Genomic DNA, 26457 nt, shown 5'->3' with positions numbered 1-26457 from the left:
TTTTCTAAAGTAAATCTGTACAGCAGATATAGATCATCTACAGTATGGGTTGTCTAAAGCCGTGGTTTTCCTCCTTTTTTCAGTGATGTACCCCCTGTGAAATTTTTTTAAATTCAAGTACCCCCTAATCAGAGCAAAGCATTTTTGGTTGAAAAAAGATAAGGAAGTAAAATACAGCACTATGTTTTCAGTTTCTGATTTATTAAATTGTATAACAGTGCAAAATATTGCTAATTTGTAGTGGTCTCTTGAATTATTTGGAAAAAAAGATATAAAAATAACAAAAAACTTGTTGAAAAATAAACAAGTGATTCAATTCTAAATAAAGATTTCTACACATAGAAGTAATCATCAACTTAAAGTTCCCTCTTTGGGGATTGTAATAGAGATCAATCTGGATTCATGAACTTCATTCTAAACATTTCTTCACAAAAAAAGAAATCTTAACATCAATATTTATGGAACATGTCCACAAAAAATCTAGCTGTCAACACTGAATATTGCATTGTTGCATTTCTTTTCACAGTTATGAACTTACATTTATATTTTGTTGAAATATAATTCAATAAACATATTTATAAAGGATTTTTGAATTGTTGCTATTTTTAGAATATTAAAAAATAATCTCACGTACCCCTTGGCATACCTTCAAGTACCCCCAGGGGTACGCGTACCCCCATTTGAGAACCACTGCTCAGGACAGATAAAAAAAATTGAATTTTTAACTCACACACACACACACACACACACACACACACACACACACACACACACACACACACACACACACACACACACACACACACACACACACACACACACACACACACACTTTGTGGCACCTGATTCTCACCAGAAAGCCGAAAAGGGCATTTATTGCACAAATCTTTGTAGGAAGGGCAGGGTGTGGAAGTCCTTCACACAGCACACTTCTTTATATGTCGTAGGTAATTGCCTATCAAACAAGAGAAAACCTAATATCAGAAAACATTTACCTAATAATGTCATTAATTGGGAAATAGTGGATGTCTCACTTAACACCTGAAGCACCTGCCTTGACACAGAGGAGAGCCAGACTTAATGAGGCAGACTTAAGAACAGTTTGTAGCTGGCCCCCCCACCTGGTCGCACAGCTGGTACAGGGGAACGTATCGCCCCTCGATGACGCGGCCATGGCTGGGGAGTTGTCTTCTGTGTTCCACTCTGCCTCCATGCCCTGGCTCCTCCTCTGTGAGGTGCCTACCTGTCAGACGGTGCTTTATTGAGACTCCACAAGTTCAATATACATGGTTGTTTTCTCGACCCCACCATTTCCCCTCCTGTCTTCTTTTCTCTCTTTTCTTTCTATTCCCTCCTAACGGATGACGTGGCGGACCACGTTAAAAAACACGGCGGGCCAATCTGGCCCCTGGGCCTTGAGTTTGACACGTGTGTCTTGTGTTTAGATTCATCGTTGGTGTTCCGAGACAGGGTTTAAATTAGAGCTCGGGTTAGGGGTTGTGTAAGCTGCAAGAAGACACAAAGTATCACTATGAGGACGTGAAAGCAATTGCAGAGACCCAACAGCCCCCCCACCCCCCATTCTATTAATATGAATCCCCCAGCTGTCCTTCTAATGATATAGTTAATGAGACTTTTGGTGGGTCTGCTGTCAATGAGGGACTGTGCTAATTCCCACATGTCCCAGTATAGTAGCAAAACCAAGACACCCGTCGTCCCCTCATGTCTGGTCTTGGGGTGGTTGGGGAGGGGCTAGTGCCACGACGAAGCAGTAGCATAGCAGTCGTTCGTGAAATGGAGCAACATGTAAATTCATGAGAGACTGAAAGGTCAAGTCATCGCATTCTTGCCTCAGCTTCTGCTGGATGTCACGTCGCACAACCAAAAATTGGACCTCTAATCTCATGTGATGGCGGAAAAGGTTTTCTTTCCTGGGCTGGTGGGGGTAGAATGTCGCCCTCTAGTGGACACAACTCTATCAGCGGCCTGTGAGCACTGCAGCTTCACCTTGTCTTTCATGTCTTGAGACAGATTTGAAGGCAGGAACGTTTCTAAAAAGTGACTTTAAGTTCCCAATGTGCATGTAAGCGTAGAAAAAAGTGGTCATTATGTCCATTTATGCTCGCAGCTGAGACGTTCAAGTCCTGTAATGACAAATAAAATAAACGTTTGTTCTCCCTCATTAGCTATGATATCCTATTTTTGTGTCTCGGAGTCAAGTTTTAATGACTTTAGTAACTTTTAGAATAATCATTGATGTTTTTTAAACTTTTACCGCTCCAGGAACAACACTCTTTTATCACAAAATCAATAGAAGTTGTTGTAAAAGTGAGGCAAATGACATCTCCCTGAATTGCAGGTCTCTGGTGCATTTCAAGCACATACCAGCATTGATTGATTGATTGATACTTTTATTAGTAGATTGCACAGTACAGTACATATTCCGTACAATTGACCACTAAATGGTAACACCCGAATAAGTTTTTCAACTTGTTTAAGTCGGGGTCCAAGTTAATCAATTCATGGTACAAATATATACTATCAACATAATACAGTCATCACACAAGTTAATCATCATAGTATGTACATTGAATTATTTACATTATTTACAATCCGGGGGGTGGGATGAGGAGCTTTGGTTGATATCAGAACTTCAGTCATCAACAATTGCATCAACAGAGAAATGTGGACATTGAAACCGTGTAACAGTGTAGGTGTGACTTAGTAGGATATGTACAGCCAGCAGAGAACATAGTGAGTTCACATAGCATAAGAACAAGTATATACATTAGAAGTACATTTGAGTTGTTTATAATCCGGGGAGATGAGATGTGAATGGAGGAAGGTATTAGTAAAGTGTTGAAGTTGCCTGGAGGTGTTGTTTTAGAGCGGTTTTGAAGGAATATAGAGATGCACTTACTTTTATACCTGTTGTTAGTGCATTCCACATTGATGTGGCATAGAAAGAGAATGAGTTAAGACCTTTGTTAGATCGAAATCTGGGTTTAACGTGGTTTGTGGAGCTCCCCCTGGTGTTGTAGTTATGGCGGTCATTTACGTTAAGGAAGTAATTTGACATGTACTTCGGTATCAAGGAGGTGTAGCGGATTTTATAGACTACGCTCAGTGCAAGTTGTTTTACTCTGTCCTCCACCTTGAGCCAGCCCACTTTGGAGAAGTGGGTTGGATTGAGGTGTGATCTGGGGTGGAGGTCTAAAAGTAACCGGATTAGTTTATTCTGGGATGTTTGGAGTCTAGATTTGAGGGTTTTGGAGGTGCTGGGGTACCAGGAGGTGCAAGCGTAATCGAAGAAGGGTTGAATGAGAGTTCCCGCTAGAATCCTCAAGGTGCTTTTGTTGACCAGAGAGGAGATTCTGTAGAGGAATCTCGTTCTTTGGTTGACCTTTTTGATCACCTTGGTTGCCATTTTATCACAGGAAAAATTAGCCTCTAGAATGGAACCTAGGTAGGTGATCTCATCCTTCCTGGTGATAACAATGTCACCCACTTTTATAGTGAAGTCACTGACCTTCTTAAGTTTGATATGGGACCCAAATAGGATGGATTCCGTTTTACCTAAGTGTACGCAGTGGGCGCTGTGGAAAATAATAAGAGTCTTTTGATGTTTGTTCGAATCTTTACAATTAAAATCTGAATAGCATTTGAAAATCAGTTTTTATTAAAAGAATAAAAGATAAATATATATATTTCATATATAAAAATCCCCCACGGAAATCTTTAATGGACCTGCTATTTGTGCCCTGAACCTCTGCATGCTAATGTTAGCATGCTAACATAATTTCAAGATGGCGACAAGTATCAAAATCAAGTACTTTTTATTCAAACGGATAAAATGTTAGCGTACTGATGACATGATGACATAGGATACGTAATCATACTTCTAAGTATTAAATGCACTATTTTTCGGCGTAAACATTCCCATTTAGATTAAAAAGCTAGCGTAAAACAGTTGTATATATATATATATATATATATATACACAGACACATATACGTATACATAGACACACATATAAATACGTGTATATATATACATATATATATAAATACATACACACATTAACATTTATACGTATTTATAAATATATACTATACATATATATATATATATATATATATATATATATATATATATATATATATATATATATATATATGCAGATGCAAAAGTATTGTTTAATTTCTTGGAATGAAATTGAATTAAATAAATGTTTCTGCCAATATGGAGGATTATATACTGTATCCAAGATTAAATACTTCTCTAAACTGGACTTTAAGACAAAATGAATGCGATCAGACAAAGCACGTTTTCATGGAGGATAGCTATTGATGCTTCAGATTCAAATACAGAAAGGTAATATACACTCACAATACTTGATTTATTTTGATAAAAGCAAATGGGACCAAAAAGCATTTAATAACAACTTTATCAAATAGTTTTTGGACCCATTTATCATATCATAATAGCATTATGATAACGTTTTTATGAAAGCGAATAAGTCCCTTTTTTTCCCCTGTAACTCTAACCTAAATCAACAATGACTAAAGCTTCACATATGAATTTAAGTAAAAAAAAGAAAAAAAAAAGAAAAAAAAGGATGTATGCCTCACCTGGTGTTTAGTTCACTACACGTTACTGGTTGACAGAAGTGTTGGGCTCAACGTAAGGCTTTCCAGGCGTGGGCTGATGAAGGACTTCAGTCTTCTTTGTGCTGATCGTAAGACCAAAGTTTGTGCAGGCCCTGGAGAACATGTCAACGCTGCGTTGCATGTCTGTTTCTAAAACAGTGTTGAGGCACACTCATCAGCGAACAGCAATTCTCTGATGATGTCTGTCATAGCCTTGGTTTTTTCTTCGAGTCTCCGAAGTTTGAACAGTTTGCCATCTGTGTGGTACCTCAGGTTGACACTAATATCCTCATCTCTGAAGGCGTTTGTGAGCATGATGGAAAAACATGAGGCTAAACAGTGTTGGCGCCAAGACGCAGCCTTGCTTGACCCCGTTTGTAACTGGGAATGGGTCAGAGGATTCTCTGCTGTCCTTGACTCTAGCCTATACCCTCGTGGAACTGCATCACCAAAGTGATAAATTTCCTTGGGCAACCATATTTTGCCATAATTTTCCACATACTCTCTCTGCTGACGATGTCAAAGACCTTGTTCAGGTCGACAAAGACGGAGAACAGGTCGGAGATCTGCTCCTAACACTTCTCTTGATGTCTGATGTGTCTTGCGTGTCTCTTAGTGTTCCACAACGCTATGCTGAGAATCGCCTTCTTGCCCGTTGACCATATATATATATATATATATATATATATATATATATATATATATATATATATATATATATATATATTTGTGTGTATATATATATATATATACATATATATATATAGATATATCTATATATATATCTATATATCTATATGTATATATATATATATATTTATATATATATCTATATATATATAGATATATATATCTATATATATATATATATATATATATATATATATATATATATATATAGGCCCTGCGATGAGGTGGCGACTTGTCCAGGGTGTACCCCGCCTTCCGCCCGATTGTAGCTGAGATAGGCGCCAGCGCCCCCCGCGACCCCAAAAGGGAATAAGCGGTAGAAAATGGATGGATGGATATATATATATATATATATAAACCGTATTTCCTTGAATTGCTGCAGGGCATATAGTATGCGCCTGCCTTGAATTACTGCCGGGTCAAACTCGCTTCGCAAAATAATTAGCGCATGTTTAGTATTAGCGCCTGGTCAAACTGTGACGTCACGAGTGACACTTCCCCTGTCATTCTTTTCAAAATGGAGGAGGCTGATTTCAATACCGGTAATTTGAAATCGCATAAAGGGAAGAAGATTAAGAGCTATTCAGTAGGATTTAAGGTCCAAGCTTACATCACACTCGAATTTTTACTGCACGCTTTTGGTAAGTGCCGGAGTGAGAACAGGTTTTAAAATAATTAGCGCATGCTTACTTTTACCGAATGCCTTTGGTAAGCGCAGGAATGAGGAGAGGTTTTAAATTAATTAGCGCCCCGGCGGCAATTCAAGGAAATACGGTGTATATATATATATATATATATATATATATACAGTACATATATATACATATATATATAAACACACAAAGACATATATATGTACAGATATATATTTATAGATATACATATGTATATATATATATATATATATATATACATATATGCAAATACATACATACTTTATACACATACGTATAAATATATACATATATAAATATATACACATACATATCTATATATATACATATGTATATATACTGTACATACTATATATATAATGATGACTATGATACATACTATATATATATATATACCTAAATAAGTATGTATATATATATATATATATATATATGCACATAAATAAATATGTATGTATATATATATATATATATATATATATATATATATATATATATATATATATATATATATATATATATATATATTGGAAACATTTAGTACTATTCAGTTTTTTACGAACCCTTTGAAAGGGATTACAGAGTAAAACCTTGGCGAGGGGTCTGTGCACGTGTGCCATACCTGGTGTTATTGTATTCTGTCCACAGTGATGGCAATGGTCAGCGAGCAGGATCCTCTGCAGACACACAAACACAAGATAAAGTCACAAAACACGTAGATTATATGTCATCATATGTGTGTGGTTGTTTTTGATGTGTACAACGTTCATTGGAAGGAGGCAAAAAAAAGCAAGCAGGAAGTCTATTTGGAGCACAGAGCTGAGCTATCATTACACATTTAATGTATGGCTCCATGCTGCATGATAAACATTTCCTGACCTCCTCATACTGCAGACGTGTATAACGTCAGGCTTTTTTTTAACTTTCAAGTATGTGTGTGTGTGGAGTAGTGCAGCTATTCCTCATTTTGCAGTTAAGCCACCGGCCAAAGTGGCGACTGCTGTTGCCGGGTAGAAAAAATAAAGAAGGAAGGGAGTCATTTTGATTTGGAAAGACGCAGCAAAAGTACACGTGATGCTATAATTACAGAACTTACTTTACGTTGTTTTAAATGTTTCCTTTGTTTTGTGTGACAGTGCGTTTGTAGCGTGTCCACTGCTTGTTTCAAAATGGAACACATTTTTGTCCTCAAACTTCTACACACAATACCCCATAAAGACTGTGAAAAGTAGTTTTTTGTGTGCAAATTCATTTAAACTAAGAAGCAAAAGTGCATAAGTATTCCCAGCATTGACAAGGAAGAGTTCAAACTTCTTCCATTTACAGATGGTGGATTTTACCTGTCTATGCATCAAAGGATGGATGTAAAGGGTAGAAGAACACAGATAGGAAGTTACATGAAGTAACTCACGTTGAAAGCAGTAAGACCCCGCCGTCATCAAAACCCAATTCAGAATCCGAATCAGAATCAGAAATACTTTATTAATGCCTGAGGGGAAAATACATTTTTTTCAGCACAATCTTGTCAATATGAAGTGGGTCACTGTACTGTTCCTTGATGTGATTCTCCAGCTCAGATTTGGTAAAATCCAGCTTTCTGCTTCTCTTGTTCTCTGGCAGCTGTGTCGCATGCTTGAAGGGATTTTTGAAGAAGTTACTCCTCTCTTTCTCTTTCCACCTTCTGCGTTTGCAAATGCACTCAGCCCTCCGTAGGCCGGCAAGATCTTTTCTCACCTCATCCCACAGTGACTTCAGGCCCTCTTTCTTCTCCTTGCTTGCCTTCCTCCACTGTTTCCGGAGTTGACGCCGCCTCTTCACCAACTGCTCGATTTCACTCTCCCTCCTTCCTTTCTGCATTGGGAAAAATTTCCGCTTTTCAGTTGCTACTCCAAATCTGCCTCTGCATTCATCGGGGACGGCGTGGCGAAGTTGGGAGAGTGGCCGTGCCAGCAATCTGAGGGTTACTGGTTCAATCCCCACCCTTGCTCCTGATGGCTCCTGGTTAGCGCATTGCATGGCAGCTCCCGCCATTAGTGTGTGAATGTGTGAATGTGTGTGCGTGAATGGGTGAATGTGGAAATAGTGTCAAAGTGCTTTGAGTTCCTTAAAAAAAAAGGTAGAAAAGCGCTATACAAGTACAACCCATTTACCATTTACCAACGTACAGGATGTCTCCAATGCGGTTCAGCTTGGTTTCCACCTGGCCACCCAGTTAGTGCCTCGGGACAAAGGCTGAGGTCCTTGTCCAGCTTCTGCCAGCCCCCAACTTCGTTTGCTTTAGGCCATTTGATCAGCTGCCTCCCTATAGGTTCTTTCCTCTCTGCTCTCTGGCTTTGCTCCTGGTTGTTGGGGTTGCTTTGTGTTCTGCGTGCGTCTTCATCAGTGCCACTCTCAGAGGCATTGGTGTCCACCAACGGCCCTCCTGCATCCTCCGCCTGCCGTTCCTCAGCAACGGTGGATCTCTCAGCACTGTGGTTTGCCACCTGGCTTTGGGTTCCTCTTGTCTGACCAGCTGTTGTAGTGCAATGTTGCTATGGCCTCCCTCTTTGCACTTTTTCCTTCCCTGATGAATACGCAAACCTCTGAAGGTGGTCACCTTCTCCCACCCACACCTGCATCTTCTCATGATCCTAGAGTCTTTTGTCGGTCTTTGTCCGTTCCAGTCGTTACCAAGAAATCTGATTTGGCCCTTCTACCACCACGCCTCTCGGAGGGCCATCGGGTTGTTTTTCCTTATTTGTCTTCGTAGTAAGTTTAGGGTGTCCCTTTTACAGGACTAGTGGGTGAGATAACTAACCTTCCATTTCCCGTGCAGACTTTCCTGCAGTCATCCAGTCTTTCCTGGTTGTCTTCCAGACTTCCTTGGATGCCAACTGCTGTTTCACAGTAGTCAGATGCTTCCAGATTGAATATATCAAGATACAGGTGATGGAATTGCTGCCTGATGCACCTCCTCTAGTGTCCTATGAACAAGTGTGCTGTGACACCTCACTGAACACCTCTCTGGGCATGAACAGGTCATCAGCTGGGGACCACCATTCATCAACGTTTCGCTCCTTTAACCCCAGTACGTCTCATGGTGGCGAAGCGATGGCAGAGATATCTCCCTGCCACCCCCTGCTGATACCCTAAGTGTTTTACCCCCCAACTCTTAGGCTTCCACCTTAGCCACAGCCAGAAGCTGCCTTTGTCCCCTTCCTCAGCCAGATCTTTCATGGCTTTCCGATGCCCCCGCTCCTTCTCGAACATATTTAATAGTTCCATTTAACTTGCGAATCACCCGATCTCTGTCTCACCACTCCGTCTTCAGCTAGCTATCTGCTGAGCTAACAAAGCTAGCACAGAGAAAGGCAGTGCCGCTCTGAAGGAAGCTACTCCCCGCACACCGTGACCACCACTTTCCGAAGACTGCTGGCACTCCATTCGGCAACAGAAAGTTCTGAGTATGGCTTCTTGCGCTTCGTGCACCTTACTCAAGGATAATTTCGTAACTTTAGATGTTGCGGATACATCTGCTAGCATTAGCTGTAGCGAGCTAACTAGCCCGGCTTGTAGCAGCCCTAAGCGGCCTATAAGCTACGGTGTACCGGTTGAGACGCATAACAGATTTAGCCCTTTAGCTAGTCCTACACCCCAGTCCACCGAGCACCACACTTTAGTCATAGGGGACTCCATCACCCGAAACATAAAACTTAGCAAACCATCCACAATTAGGTGTATTCCCGTGGCCAGAGCACCTGACATTGAAGCTAATCTAAGGGAGCTAACTCGCAACAGGCCTAGTAAACACGTACGACAGGCTAACCGCACCACTAGTTATGCGAACATAGTTGTACACGTTGGCTCCAAAGACACTAGGATGAGACAGTCAGAGATTACAAAGAACACATAGCCAGGACTTGTGATCTCGCTAGAAAGATGTCCAGGCATCGAGTAATTGTCTCTGGCCCCCTGACTGTAAGAGGCAATGATGAGAGGTATGGCAGATTAGTCTCGCTTAATAAGTCGCTGGCTAGCTCTTGTAGACAACAGGGACTAACGTATATAGATAATTGGCCCTCCTTCTGGGGCGAACCTGGCTTGCTAATGAGAGACGGCCTTCACCCTAACCGGGAAGGCGCTATCATCTTGTCTAGGAACACAGATTTCTTGTTGAGTCACATTTCACTAACTGCACTGGAGCAAGCTCGGTCACAGGCAATTACAGAGCCTGCTAGTCTGGGTGAGGAGTTAGTTAAGTTAATACTAGTCAACGCCAGGCTGGATAATATACTACGAAAACTTTAACCTTAGTCCTGACCTAAATAATAAGTATAAATCATTTGAGGTGCTCACTATGAGGTCTGTCACACCGCTGCCTTTATGCCTGGCTGTTATCTACCGCCCCCCAGGGCCCTATTCGGACTTTATCAGTGAATTCTCAGAATTCGTTGCTGATCTAGTGACGCACGCCGATAATATAATTATCAACATGAATGACTGCTCGCTGACTGCTCTTGTTGCAAAAAAGCTAATTATCGTTCTATCTGTGTGCTTTTAACTGTTTTGCAGCTTTATTTACAACTTCTCGAACATATTTAATAGTTCAATTTAACTTGCAAATCACCCGATCTCTGTCTCACCACTCCGCCCTCAGCTAGCGGAGAAAGGCAGCGCCGGTCTGAAGGAAGCTACTCCCCCGCCACCGTGACCACCACTTCCCGAAGACAGCTGGCACTCCACTCGGCGACAGAAAGTTCTGTGAGTATGGCTTCCTGCGCTTCGTGCACTTTACTCATGGATAGGTTGGCTTTGCTAGAGAGCCGTGTCCGCCAGTTAGAGCAGTGTAATTTCGTAACTTTAGATGTTGCGGACACATCTGCTAGCGTTAGCTGTAGCGAGCTAACTAGCCCAGCTTGTAGCAGCCCTAAGCGGCCTACAAGCTACGGTGTACCGGTTGAGACGCATAATAGATTTAGCCCTTTAGCTAGTCCTACACCCCAGTCTACCGGGCACCACACTTTAGTCATATGGGACTCCATCACCCGAAACATAAAGCTTAGCAAACCACCCACAATTAAGTGTATTCCCGGGGGCAGAGCACCTGACATTGAAGCTAATCTTAGGGAGCTAACTCACAACAGGCCTAGTAAACAGGTACGACAGGCTAACCGCACTACTAGTTATACGAACATAGTTATACACGTTGGCTCCAATAACGTTAGGATGAGACAATCAGAGATTACAAAGAGAAACATTGCCAGGGCTTGTAATCTCGCTAGAAAGATATCCAGGCATCGAGTAATTGTCTCTGGCCCCCTGCCTGGGAGAGGCAGTGATGAGAGATATAGCAGATTAGTCTCTCTTAACAAGTGGCTGGATAGCTTCTGTAGACAACAGGGATTTACGTTTATTGATAATTGGCCCTCTTTCTGGGGCAAACCTGGCTTGCTGAGGAGAGACGGCCTTCACCCTAACCAGGAAGGCGCTATCCTCTTGTCTCGGAACATAGATTTTGAGCCACATTTGACTAACTGCACTAGAGCAAGCCCGGTCACAGGCAATTACAGAGCCTGCTATTTGGACCGTGCCTTTGAAATGTTGTATCTAGATTGATCTCCCGAAGCGCTTTGGTTATAAAATATAAAAATGAGCAACCTCTGTCTCTGATTGATTTAAAACCAGCTTATGTGTCATAAAAGAACCTGGGGGCGTTGACCGAAGGAAGAACGGGTCAGAACGCAACAATTTGGGGGCTTGTGCGGGATGACACGCTGAAAATTGGACTGCTCTTGCAAACTTACGGACAGACTCACTTGGCCAACATCTAAGGTAAGCAGAGCCTTTTTCTAAAATCTGCATTAGGAGTCTGCCCAAAAGTCTTGTAAGTCAAACACTGTTATATACCACAGAGACGGGTGCTGATTTTGATAGGTTGGTTGCATTATTGCCTTGTCCGCCATTGCATAAAAGTTGTAAATAAGTGGTCAACTCATGGCATTGTGTCTAGATTACCGTGACGGGCTGCTTCACTGGCGAGTAGGCAAATAGTCGGGTGTGGCTCGCCCTGGGGAATTGGTCTCCCCTAAAAGAGTAACGGGACAGATAACCGTTGTGTGGATAGTAAATACTCCCCAGTTGTGAGATCCAAGTGACATTAACGTGTGCACGGAAATTAAGGATGGGTTGGAAGCCATTTGTGAAAGTACAATAAAATATTCCCCGGTTGCAAGATCCAAGTGACACTAACGTGTGCACGGAAAATACGGACCGTAAGGGTGGAGGCCATTTGTAAAAATTCCCAGGTTGGAGGCCATTTGTAAAAAGTACAATAAAGTTCCCGGTTGAGAGATCCCTGCGGCACTCAGGTTTGCGTTAAAATGAAGGAAAAAGACACAATGGCAAAGGAGTGTGACAGACAGGAACGTAATGGCGGCTGGGAAAATGTGATGAATCGTTACTGTTTAATGATCAATTGAATGTACTGTTGTCGACAAGAAAATTAACAAAGAAAAAAAAAAAGAAGAAAAAAGAGAGAAAATAAAAAAGAGAACGTTTCTTGAAAGGGGTAAGAGGGTGTTTACAACACTCGTAAAGTAGTGAACTCAAACGTTTGGTAAATTAAAAAAAGTAACTCGAAGTTGAACGTAGAAAGAGAGAGCAAGAGGTTTGAAGGTGAAGAGAATGGATGGTGAAAACCTTACGTAAATTGTTTCTAGGAGAGGAGAATAGAAATAGAAACAGTCTGAAAAGTAAGGAAGAGATGGATACAGGATGTGGTTTGAAAATGAAAAAGCAAGTCGAAGTAAGGAAGAGAATGGGACAAATGAAGGTATTGATGGTGTTCGTGTGTCAGCGTATGCTGTTGGGGGTTCACTGCATTTGTTTGTTTGTATGGCTGGTTGTTAACTCCTAAAACTTAAATACATTTGTGTTTTATAGTTGTTCTTGGCTTCACGGTGGCAGAGGGGTTAGTGCGTCTGCCTCACAATACGAAGGTCCTGCAGTCCTGGGTTCAAATCCAGGCTCGGGATCTTTCTGTGTGGAGTTTGCATGTTCTCCCCGTGAATGCGTGGGTTCCCTCCGGGTGCTCCGGCTTCCTCCCACTTCCAAAGACATGCACCTGGGGATAGGTTGATTGGCAACACTAAATTGGCCCTAGTGTGTGAATGTGAGTGTGAATGTTGTCTGTCTATCTGTGTTGGCCCTGCGATGAGGTGGCGACTTGTCCAGGGTGTACCCCGCCTTCCGCCCGATTGTAGCTGAGATAGGCGCCAGCGCCCCCCGCGACCCCAAAAGGGAATAAGCGGTAGAAAATGGATGGATGGATAGTTGTTCTTATAATACTTAGTTCAGAAATCGTATGAGTGAGTGATCCATCTATTTAATTATCTTCCTCCGCTTATCGGAGGTCAGGTCGCGGGGGCAGCAACCGAAGCAGGGAGGCCCAGTGACTTCACTTACACAGAGCTAGTTTGTGAAGGTCGGAGTGAATGATAAATGTTGTTTGCAGTTACTAAGGGTTGATATGATGCAGCTGCGCTTCTGGGTGAGCCATGAGATAAGAGTTGTCTTAGAAACAAGGGCATCTTTGAGCGTGTTCCGCCTTATCTCTTGGAATGTGCGTTCGCGCACACAAAAAGGTGTGTGTGTGTGTGTATGTGTGTGTGTGTCACATTGATAGTTTTAGACGAATGAGAATAAACACATGCCCTTATTTTGTAGAATATCACACACGACAGGAAGTCAGAATGCTCAACTAACTAACTGATAGACACAAACGATAGTCTCATTAACTTATAGATAAGTCAAAGCTTGTGCAGTTCAAAGGACTCTTAGATAATCTTTAGTTGATTTAGAAAAGCTACTTAAATATACATAAAGTAATGCGTATAAATCGTTGAAATAGGGGTATTGATTAACGTTTATTGGGACAATTAATGTTGTGGTTTTAAAACGTGATATGCATAACTGGGCTGAGCAGGATGACGATGATAAGACGGATGACAGAGTAACAAGGAAACGACTCCTTAATTTTCAAATCACTGTAGAAAAAAATGTCAAAAGAACCGAAAGGACAAAAATCAGATAAAGTATATTCAGCAGTGGGTGACCTTCCTTTTGAGTTCCAGCAGGCAGAGAAAAGAATCCACAACAGATAAGAGACCAGACAGATGGACTCGGATGGTGGACAATGCGGTGCTTCAAGGTCAATCCAGGGTGGAAACTGTTTCGCCTGTGCCCACAGCTGGACGCCCAGAAGGGGATATAAACAGACCCCTGCTGGACATAAGTGTCAATGGACAATGTTATCAGTTCATGATTGACACTGGTGCCACCCACTCATTTCTGAATGCAAAGGTGCCAAAGAAACTGTGTGCTTCCCTTTTGAAGGTCAAAGACTTCGCTGAGGTCACAAGAAGGTTACCTGTCACCAAACCGCTTCCGGTTCAAATTGCTGGACACACACTGAAGCATCCCTTTGTGGTCGACCTGAACACACCGTGCCTGCTTGGTAATGACCTGCTTTACAAACTGTGCCCCGACATTCAATATCGCACAGAAGGGACCTCCCTGGTGTTACCTGACGGTACAACCACCAAGCTGCGGCACCACTATCAAGGCACCTCCATGAGCATGGGCTCATACCACAGCCTGAGCACCAAACATGGCTGGCGCCTACTGAGTACCTCAACTCCTGCTGCAACTATTCTATCAGTGAAAACCCTGGCTGACTGAGCTGTGTCTGTGTGCACAACCACCTGACCCGCCAATTGTTATGATCACAAGTAGACGACTCATACCAGGAGGCCTTTGACTCCTTTTTATATATATATAGTATACGTTGGAAGATCAAGGTGTGGCTACTCACGTTGACATATCTTTGCAACAACTAGCACGGAATATGATAGACACCAATGCTGTCCCACATTGTTCCCTTGCTCTCTGTCCCCCCTACGGAAACTAAAGACTTAGGTCCAATGATGATACCACACAAATACCACATTATTAATTGTTTCAGTTGTCTGTTAAACACATAGCTATGGGCTGCACTTTGGACACCGCGGCTGTAGGCTACAAGGAGCTAGCAGCTACACAACAGCTGAGCTAAAACTACACATAACATTTAAGCATATCAAATAATTATAGTTGCTTATTACATGGACAAAGTAGTCAAGACAGAAGTCTAATAGAAAGTATTCAGTAACAAACGTGTCCGCATCATTCAACTTTCTACAACATGAGCTTTACTTAATGAATTAATGCGGCCACCGGGTGTGGTATAATGTCAAATTACTATTGCAAAAGCATCCGCCATAAGGTTGGTGTTTTTCTAGCATTTGTGTCAATATAAATATAAGCATATTTTGTCGCCTTCACCAGGTTGAATAATTTACTTGACTATCAGCTAAACATTTTCTTAGATGTTTCTGAAAGTAAAAGTATTACAAACACCTTTGATGTCCCTTCTTCAGAAACAGAAGGGGGAGGAGTTGAGGGTGGAGTCAGACTCCTTATAAAAAAATAAAAAAAAATCGACAATCATCCGACTCTGACAATTTCCCTAGTTTTAACATTTTTCAGTTAAAAACAAAGTCAAATTGAGAATGAGGTAATAACATCATTGACTAAAAAGTATTTGTTATTTAGAGACCTGACATTCAACAAACCCATACTGATGAAGTTATTGACAAGCTTTGATGTTGGCTTTGATTAGGAGAAGATAGGAATGAGATTGTTCAGGTTAGCAGGGTGGCTAAGTTTCCCAATGGTTACTCTCTTGGTTGTCACAACAGAAATGTAAAAGGTGCCATGATTGGATGTAGGCAAGACTGCTGTCAGGGCGAGGTAAGGGAGAAGTGGAGTAGTTGTAACAATTTTTCAGTGGGTAAAAAGATGTAACTAAATTTAATTTGAAAATACGATGTTGCACATCGATAGTGGTTTAGTAGATTAATCTGGAATATGGAGGAGGTGAGGTAACATCTGTGTAAAGTTTGTAATTTCATTGATATGATCAATCAGGTACAAGGGAAAAGGTACTTGCTGACTTGCGTTGACAATTACAGTGGTTGGCCGGAAGCAACCACAACCTAAAAAGAGGATGCAAAATCAGTAATAAAAAGGCTTGTTAATGACCTAATAGCCCGACATTGTTACCCCAAAAAGAGTAGGTCAGATAACGGCACCCATTTTAAAAATGCTCACTTAGCCTTGGTCGAAAAGGATCTCGGACTAAAACACAGGTTTTGTTCGGTGTACCGTCCTCTTTTTAGGTAAGGTCGAGAGAATGAACAAGAATTAAAACAAATTGGCTAAAATCTGTGCACAGACCAAATTAAAGTGGGTTGACGCGTTACCATTGGCTTTAATGACCTCTCGAATGTCCACGAACAAAACTGGTCTTTCACCCTATGAATTGCACACAGATCAGCCCTTGCCAGGTCCAGCCACCCCCTGGAAGGAGGAATCAGCGTAAAACCAAACTGGTAAGTTGAGCAAATTCAGAATTATGTGCCAGTTCCTCTGTGCAGATTTGAGGATGACAGCCCACCACACCAAATTCCCTTCCGGCGGTCGAGAGGGTCAAGGTCATTAACCGCAAGCGGACGGAGCCCAGGTGGACCGGTCTCTTTGAGGTCGTGGAACGGACGTCTCACTCCCTTCGGCTGGCAGATGTCACTGCCGACATCACCACATCACCAGCCCCACTCGGTCCACTTGCAGAACTTACAAACGTAGCCTCACAACCCAGAAGACGACACCGAGAGAAATCTCCCCACGTTGAGCTGCCGTCTACCGTCGTGTAGATCTACCAGACCTGCTCAACTACTGTTTCATATATCCAAAGCTATCAATACTTGAGATAAACCTATATACTCGATGTTATACAACTTCTCTTACTTGTTTTCAGCATAACTATTGGTGTCGCTACAATAAGTGAAAAGTTTGATGTTTATCCCCATTTCGTTACCTGAATTACTCTGATTTTGATGGACGAAAGGCAGGATGTTACACCCAGCAGTATTCCCTGACAGACTGGTACTTAGGTTTGTTCTAATGTCCTTGTGCCTCAGTCCTTCCTTCCTGACGACAGTGACTGACAAGTGTCTTAAAACATAGGGCTGACTTGAAATAGACTGGATCAAGGGGGACAGCAAGACTTATTTTTGTTTTATCTGTGCAGTGTGATTGATTGCGAGGGACATAGTAGCTATTACCGTGGTAGTAACTTCTATTTTTGATACGACGCAACTCTGAGCTATTGGTGTCGGAAGCAGAATACATATTCTGGTGGGTGGTGCCCCTGCTGGAAGCAGGCAACCCACTACACAGGGCATTGGAATCCCACTGGCCCCTAATATTACATCAAAACTACTCGGGAAGGGATGACCTTCCATAGGTACTTTGATCGTTCCCAGAACCCCCTCGCCCTTACAAATGCCAACGTGGGTGTCATGCCCAATTGGCCCAGTCCGTTTTATGTTGTGTTAGGGGTTGAACAGACTGGTAAAGAATCTAAAGGGATTATCAAAATTAATGTCCCCGAGAGGGCGCCAAAATATGGGTGATTGTGTTGCTTGTTCCGCTAAAAGTCCTTTTCCCCACACTTACCCCGCCCCTTTTAAGTTGACTGACACAAATGGCCCAAACTGGCTTATCTCCTTGTTTTCTGAAACCACGCCGCCAGGGTGCAATTTGTTGGCTAGTGTGTACCCTCCTGTTGACAATTTCATCCGACTTCTTCCCCTTGTAGCCCAAAAATTGAATTACACGTGTTTTCAATTCACAGGACCCTCTTCGGCTCCCAACAAATTGGGTGACATTGACCCTTCCTGGTGCACCACACTAATAGATGGCTCCAAAATAGGCCCTTGGGCAATGGCTGACATATTCTGGTATTGTGGGGAACACAGATTGTACATTTGAATCCCGACGTCAGCCGTTGGGCATTGTGCTATCGTTAAACTGGTGACCCCACTCACCCTAGTGGGTACCAAATTAACACCCCCTGTAACTCCTGTTTCATCGGCCTCTTTAACTTCCTGCCGACGCCGTCATGTTCTATCTAGGAGGAGTGTAAGGGGCTCCTTTGATTTGATGAGAAACCCTGGTGGTGTTTACTTTCAGGTAAAAGGGCAACCAAGAGGGGTCCCAAGACAATATAAATTGTGGTGTGATTCCTGTGCAGGTTTCGAGAACCTTCCTAACATTGGTGCTATTTTCCCTGTGACTGCTACTAAAAATGTAGAACAAATTAACTATGTTTTTTATAATCTGTTAAGACTGACCAACCTGACTCGTGACGCTGTTGAGAGACTTGCTGAGCAACTTTCCCCGACCTCCCTCAGGCCATCCAGTTAGGCAAAGTGGTGACTTTTGAGAATGGCTAGTTCCCTTTCTTGACGTGGACCCCTTCCCTCTATCTAACTCCCAAATTTGACTATTATTATATTTTAGTGGGAGCTTGCTAAGATTTTGATGTGCAGTAGGTGCTTTAGAAGTATTGTAGTTGTGTTGGGAGATCTTTTTTAGAAGATCTGAAGGGGGACTGTTGGATTTGGTTGTCTTTTTATTACCTGGTCAGAATGCGTGGGTTCCCTCCGGGTACTCCGGCTTCCTCCCACCTCCAAAGACATGCACCTGGGGATAGGTTGATTGGCAACACTAAAAATGGTCCCTAGTGTGTGAATGTGAGTGTGAATGTTGTCTGTCTATCTGTGTTGGCCCTGCGATGAGGTGGCGACTTGTCCAGGGTGTACCCCGCCTTCCGCCCAACTGTAGCTGAGATAGGCGCCAGCACCCCCCGCGACCCCAAAAGGGAATACGCGGTAGAAAATGGATGGATGGATGGATTTTAGAACAGCTAAAGTGTGAGCCTTTTACATAGACCTTGAATTTGGAATGTGTGAATGAAGACATAACAATCTGTTATCTCAACTGTCCGAAGTAGGGAGGAGAAGAAGAGGGGCGGGTGAGAGTGAGTGAGGAGGGAGAAACTGCCATTTTAGGATTAGATCAATTTGGACCGTGCCTTTGAAATGTTGTATCTAGATTGATCTCTCAAAGCGCTTTGGTTATAAAATATAAAAATGAGCAACCTATGTCTCTGATTGATTTAAAACCAGCTTATGTGTCATAAAAGAACCTGGGGGCGTTGACCGAAGGAAGAATGGGTCAGAACGCAACACGCTCCAGACCATAATTGATAGCTGTGGTCTTACACAAATAATAAATGAACTGACGCATCGCAGCGGTAATACGATAGACCTAGTGCTTGTCAGAGGTATCACCGTTTCCAAAGTTATGATACTCCCGTATACTAAAGTAATGTCCGATCATTACCTTATAAAATTCGAAGTTCAGACTCATGTTCGGCAAGCTAATAATAATAATAACTGCTATAGCAGCCGCAACATTAATGCTGCCACAACGACGACTCTTGCTGGCCTACTGCCCTCGATAATGGCACCATTCCCAATGTATGTGGGCTCTATTGATAACCTCACTAACAACTTTAACAACGCCCTGCACGAAACCATTGATAGTATAGCATCGCGGAAGTTAAAAAAGGCTCCAAAAAGGCGTAAGCCATGGTTTACTGAAGAAACTAGAGCTCAGAAATTATTATGTAGAAAGCTGGAACGCAAATGGCGCACGACTTAACTTGAGGTGCACCATCAAGCATGGAGTGATAGTTTAATAACCTATAAACGCATGCTTACCTTAGCTAAAACTAATTATTACTCAAATCTCATCCGCCTTAATAAAAACGATCCAAAATTTTTGTTTAGTACGGTAGCATCGCTAACCCAACAAGGGACTCCTTCCAGTAGCTCCACCCATTCGGCAGAGGACTTTATGAAGTTCTTTAATAAGAAAATTGAACTTATTAGAAAGGAGATTAAAGACAATGCGTCCCAGCTACAACTGGGTTGTATTAACACAGATACGACTGTATATACGGCGGATACTGCCCTCCAAAATAGTTTCTCTCGTTTTGATGAAATAACATTAGAAGAATTGTTACAACGTGTAAATGGAATAAAACAAACAACATGTTTAGTTGACCCACTTCCTAGGAAACTTATTAAGAAGCTCTTTGTATTATTAGGTCCATCAGTGCTAAATATTATAAACTTATCACTTTCCTCTTGCACTGTTCCCCTAGCATTCAAAAAAGTGGTTATTCATCCTCTCCTTAAAAGACCTAACCTCGATCCTGACCTCATGGTAAACTACCGACCGGTGTCTCACCTTCCCTTTTTTTCGAAAATCCTCGAAAAAATTGTTGTAGAGCAGTTGAATGAACACTTAGCATCTAACAATCTATGTGAAATCTTTCAATCCGGTTTCAGGGCAAATCACTCTACTGAGACAGCCCTCGCAAAAATGACTAATGATCTATTGCTAATGATGGATTCTGATGCGTCATCTATGTTGCTGCTCCTCGATCTTAGCGCTGCTTTCGATACCATCCATCCAGCCATCCATCCATTTGCTACCGCTTATTCCCTTTCGGGGTCGCGGGGGGCACTGGCGCCTATCTCAGCTACAATCGGGCGGAAGGCGGGGTACACCCTGGACAAGTCGCCACCTCATCGCAGGGCAAACACAGATAGACAGACAACATTCACACTCACATTCACACACTAGGGCCAATTTAGTGTTGCCAATCAACCTATCCCCAGGTGCATGTCTTTGGAGGTGGGAGGAAACCCACGCATTCACGGGGAGAACATGCAAACACAGAAAGATCCCGAGCCTGGGATTGAACCCAAGACTGCAGGACCTTTGTATTGTGAGGCAGACGCACTAACCCCTCTTCCACCGTGAAGCCTTTCGATACCGTCGATCATAATATTTTATTAGAGGGTATCAAAACACGAATTGGTATGTCAGACTTAGCCCTGTCTTGGTTTAACTCTTATCTTACTGACAGGATGCAGTGCGTCTCCCATAATAATGTGACCTTGGACTAAGTTAAGGTAACGTGTGGAGTTCCCCAGGGTTCGGTCCTTGGCCCTGCACTCTTCAGCATCTGCATGCTGCCGCTAGGTGACACCATACGCAAATACGGTGTTAGCTTTCACTGTTATGCTGATGACACCCAACTCTACATGCCCCTAAAGCTGACCAACACGCCGGATTGTAGTCGGCTGGAGGCGTGTCTTAATTAAATTAAACAATGGATGTCCGCTAACTTTTTGCAACTCAACGCCAAAAAAACGGAAATGCTGATTATCGGTCCTGCTAGACACCGACCTCTATTTAATAATACAACTTTAACATTTGACAACCAAACAATTAAACAAGGCGACTCGGTAAAGAATCTGGGTATTATCTTCGACCCAACTCTCTCGTTTGAGTCACACATTAAAAGCGTTACTGAAACGGCCTTCTTTCATCACCGTAATATAGCAAAAATTTGCTCCATTTTGTTCACTAACGACGCTTAGATCATTATCCATGCGTTTGTTACGTCTCGTCTCGATTACTGTAACGTATTATTTTCGGGTCTCCCCATGTCTAGCATTAAAAGATTACAGTTGGTACAAAATGCAGCTGCAAGACTTTTGACAAGAACAAGAAAGTTTGATCATATTACGCCTATACGGGCTCACCTGCACTGGCTTCCTGTGCACTTAAGATGGGACTTTAAGGTTTTACTACTTACCTACAAAATACTACACGGTCTATCTCCAGCCTATCTTGCCGATTGTATTGTACCATATGTCCCGGAAAGAAATCTGCGTTCAGAGGACTCCGGCTTATTAGTGATTCCCAGAGCCGAAAAACAGTCTGCGGACTATAGAGCGTTTTCCATTCGGGCTCCAGTACTCTGGAATGCCCTCCCGGTAACAGTTCGAGATGCTACCTCAGTAGAAGCATTTAAGTCTCATCTTAAAACTTATTTGTCTACTCTAGCGTTTAAATAGACCCCATTTTTAGACCAGTTGATCTGCCGTTTCTTTTTTTTTCTATGTCCCCCCCTCCCAGAGTCGGGACCCAGGATGGACCGCTCGCCTGTGTATCGGTTGGGGACATTTCTGTGCTGGTGATCCGCCTCCGCTAGGGATGTTTTCCTGTTGGATTCACTTTAGATGGGACGCTCGCTACTATATTGGATCCACTTTGGACTTGATTCTCACGGTTACGTTAGATCCACTATGGATTGGACTTTCACAATATCATGTTGGATCCGTTTGACATCCATTGCTTTTGTTCCCTGGGGGGGTTGCCCACATATGCGGTCCTCTCAAAGGCTTCTCATAGTCATCATTGTCGACGTCCCACTGGGGTGAGTTTTTTCATGCCCTTATGTGGGCTCTACAGAGGATGTCGTTGTAGTTTGTGCAGCCCTTTGAGGCACTTGTCATTTAGGGGTATATAAAGAAAGATTGATTGATTGTTTGTACTCTGATTGGTCAACGTAGCAAATGTGAGCTAAAAATCTTTATTTGTCCCATTGTGTAGACCCTTGTGTTCCCCGGTAAGAAGATGTTTGTTCAACCTCTGACCCCAGCTCCAATCAAAAGGTCTCTTGGTTTGAGGAGAACATCAGTGAGGCATCATCAAATCTTCCAGTCGCCCCTCACATGACACCCAGCCGCCATTCTGACCGATGACGTCAGCGAGCCGCCGCCCGACTGGAAACATCCTGTTCAGTCCAGACTGGCCCGCCGTCCGTGGAGATGGGCCGTCGTCTCTCTGCAACTGAGCCGAGTTTCACGGGGCAGCTTTGAATTCCAGCCATGCCACCTCATGTTCGTCCTGAAGGCCAGGGACTTTTCTTTCCACACGTGGAAGCGTTTTCCCTGACCTAATGATGTGGCAACGATCGAGTCTTTGAACGAGGCACTCTGTAGCCTCCTTTTGAAGTCTTCTTATCTACCATCTGAACCTTTGAGGTGACTCCATCTTGTTGTTGTTGGGCCTTCTTCCGCGTCGCGACATCACGCTATACCACCTTTTTACTCTTGGCCGCAACAGTAACCTCTTCAGTATGTTATACTCCGCACGCTAATGTGGTCCTATGTTTCGACTCCAGTGGGGAAAGGGGGTCTGCTAAATATGATGGAAAGCACCACTCTATAGTTTCACTTTGTAGCGGCACAGTGTCAGTCCATAGCGACTGATACTGTGGTCAAAGTTGGAATTGCCAAAAAACACATTTTAAAGATATTCAATACTCTACTGCCATCTGGCGGCTAAAGTGAATAGTGCGCCTCCCCAATTTGACAAGTTTCATGTGTCAGGTCAACCGCCACATGAATCCCGTTCCTACAGGCCGCACTCACTAAATGCTAAGGAAAGTCGTAGATATATACGTTGTGAAATGAATTAAGTACACAGAAATATGTTGGAAATGTTTATCTACATACCTTATTGTTTTCCAAACGGTGTCTGTAACATGGCAGTAAAACAGCTGATCAAACAAAACAGAAGTCATGGTCATGGACCCACTAGCTGCGCAAGCTAGCTCTCCAATCAGCTAAACAGACTCAATAACTCCACGGTGACGTTTTGGTGAATTTACTGAGGAATCTGTGAAACTGAAACTATAAAAAAAGAATGCCATTGTAAGTTAATAATACTAACACAGACACTTGTAAAATGTTAGCATATTAGCTCAGGATAACAACGTGAGCTTGATTAAATGACGATAGCAAGTACAAATATGTATTAAAATAAAACTACAGACATCACACATGGGACGCTTTAGTAAGTACCGTAAAATCTAGACTATAAGCCGCTACTTTTTCCCCCTCACACTTTGAATCTTGCAATTTATAAGACGGCGCGGTTATTTTAGGGATTTTTCTTCACCTAAGGCCACAAAAAAAGTTTTAAAAAAACAACAACCAAGCAAATGAGGTGTCTTATGGTTTTTGCTACGGCGCCATCTTTTAGAAGAGTTCACTCACTGCAGGTGCTGCACTGTCCTTCCAGTATTTTGGTAGTGCTTTTTTTTTTTTTCCCAGAGTGCATTTCAGTGTTCTAGCCGTCCATAGCGTTTCTACTCGTATGGATTCATAATTCATCACTCCAAGCAACGTTTGTAAGTTTTACAATATAACTAAAACTGTTTATACTTACCAAAGCGTCCCATGTATGATGTTTGTAGGAGTGTTTTCATGCCCTTTTGTACGTGCTATCGTGATGCAATGACGCTAGCGTTGTTAGCATTAGCTAATATGCTTACACTTTTACAGAGTGTCTGTGTTAGTATTATTAACTTACAACGGCATTCTTTTTGTATTGTTTCACTTTCACAAATTCCTCAGTAAATTCACCAAAACATCACTGTGGAGTTACTGAGTCTTTTTAGCTGATTGGAAAACTGGCCTGCACGGCTAGTGGGTCCATGACCCTGACTTCTGTTTTTTCTGATTAGCCGTTGTACTGCTGTATTACAGACAGGGTTTGTAAACAATTAAAGGCCTACTGAAATGAGATGTTCTTATTTAAACGGGGATAGCAGGTCCATTCTATGTGTCATACTTGATCAGTTCGCATATTGCCATATTTTTGCTGAAAGGATTTAGTAGAGAACATCCACGATAAAGTTCACAACTGGAGAAAAGCCCTGCCTCTACCGGAAGTCGCAGACGATGACGTCACATGTTGAGGGCTCCTCATATATTCACATTGATTTTAATGGGAGCCTCCAACAAAAACAGCTATTCAGACCGAGAAAACGACAATTTCCCCATTAATTTGAGCGGGGATGAAAGTTTCGTGTTTGAGGATATTGATAGCGACGGACTAGAAAAACAAAACAAAAAAACAAGTTAAAAAAAAAAAAACGCGATTGCGATCGCGTTGCATTGAGACGGATTCATATGTTTTTAGAGACATTTACTAGGATAATTCCGGGAAATCCCTTATCTTTCTATTGTGTTGCTAGTGTTTTAGTGAGTTTAACAATACCTGATAGTTGGAAAAGTACATCCACGGCTGGGTGTTGACGCACAGTGTCTCGGGGAAGTCGACGGCAGCTGTATGGACGGCACAAGCTCAGCTGATATACGGTAAGAGGCGACTTTTTAACCACAATTTTGTCACCGAAACCTGCTGGTTGACAAGATCCGCTGCGATCCATAGGAAAGTTTCACCTCTGTGAATTTTAAACAAGGAATCACCGTGTGTTTGTGTGGCTAAAGGCTATAGCTTCCCAACTCCGTCTTTCTACTTTGACTTCTCCAATATAAATTGAACAAATTGCAAAAGATTCAGCAACACAGATCTCCAAATACTGTATAATTATGCCGTTAAAGCAGACGACTTTTAGCTGCGTGTGTGTGCAGCGCTCATATTCATAACAGCCCGTGCCGTCACGCGTACACGTCATCATTACGCGACGTTTTCAAGAAAAAAGTCCCGGGAAATTTAAAATTGCAATTTAGTAAACTAAAAAGGCCGTATTGGCATGTGTTGCAATGCCAATACGGCATTGCAACACCACGCAGTCTGATAAACTATCAGACTGCGCGGTGGGTAGTAGTGGGTTTCAGTAGGCCTTTAAGGTACTTAAATGAATATTTCCCAAATATTTCTTTGTAAATAACTCATGTCGCCATGGGAAAATATTTATTTTTCTTTTAAAAATTTTGTGGGTGTGGTTTTTATACTGATGCGGTCTGTAGTCGGTAAACACAGTATGTCAGTCAGAGGGGAACGGTGTTTGTGATCGGCTTTAAAAGACATTAATGGCGTACTTAGTGTTGGCTGATCTGATTGATTGATTGAAACTTTTATTAGTAGATTGCACAGTACAGTACAAATTCCGTACAATTGACCACTAAATGGTAACACCCGAATAAGTTTTTCAACTTGTTTAAGTCGGGGTTCACGTTAATCAATTTATGGTAATATCTATGGACATACACATAACACTACGGATGAACAGGCAATTGTTGGGAAATAAAACGTGAGACGGGGGAAGTAGCACAAATGTAATGTGGGTAAACAGGAAGTAACTTTTGTAAACAGGAAGTAGGTCGTGTACAGTGTGTAACTGCTCGTTGTCACAGTATGGCTCCCTCGACAGCGGGGCGGGGGTCTGTTCCCGCCGCTCTTCTGCGAGGAGCGCTGAAAGGAGGATTGTTTTACACACACCTGCTCTTGAACGTCTCTCTACTGCACGCCTGTCTCACCCTTAATCGCTGATTTGGCACACTTACCCGGCTCCGCTTTCACACACAAACAAACACACATATATAGACAATGTTAAAAAGCCTCGGTGGTCATCTTTGATTTTCTTCACTGAATTAACTTTATTCCACACCTCTGTGGTTCTCTCTGCTCTAAAGAGAAACAAGTACAAGGACTTACTTGGTGACATCAAAATGGCGACTTATGAGAAACTTCAACAACATTTTGGAAACTCCTGCTTTGTTTAGTTGTTGCATCTTGTTCCGTGGCTAGCTAACACGAGTCAGCAGCCCGGCGCTTCTAGC

At 42.4% G+C, this 26457-nt stretch overlaps 1 long non-coding RNA gene across 1 annotated transcript; it reads right to left on the bottom strand.

Annotated features, from left to right (window-relative positions):
• Positions 1-718: 718 nt before the first annotated feature.
• Positions 719-26457, bottom strand: LOC133548749 (uncharacterized). The gene is made up of 4 exons (XR_009805936.1): positions 26333-26457; positions 6636-6690; positions 1035-1243; positions 719-955 (listed from the first exon to the last, which is right to left on the bottom strand). It is a non-coding gene; the product is annotated as an uncharacterized LOC133548749 (long non-coding RNA).

The sequence above is a fragment of the Nerophis ophidion genome, linkage group LG03, assembly GCF_033978795.1.
Source record: "Nerophis ophidion isolate RoL-2023_Sa linkage group LG03, RoL_Noph_v1.0, whole genome shotgun sequence".
NCBI lineage: Eukaryota > Metazoa > Chordata > Actinopteri > Syngnathiformes > Syngnathidae > Nerophis > Nerophis ophidion.
Note: the sequence above shows the minus strand (reverse complement) of the source record. Positions and strands in the feature narration are given on the sequence as shown.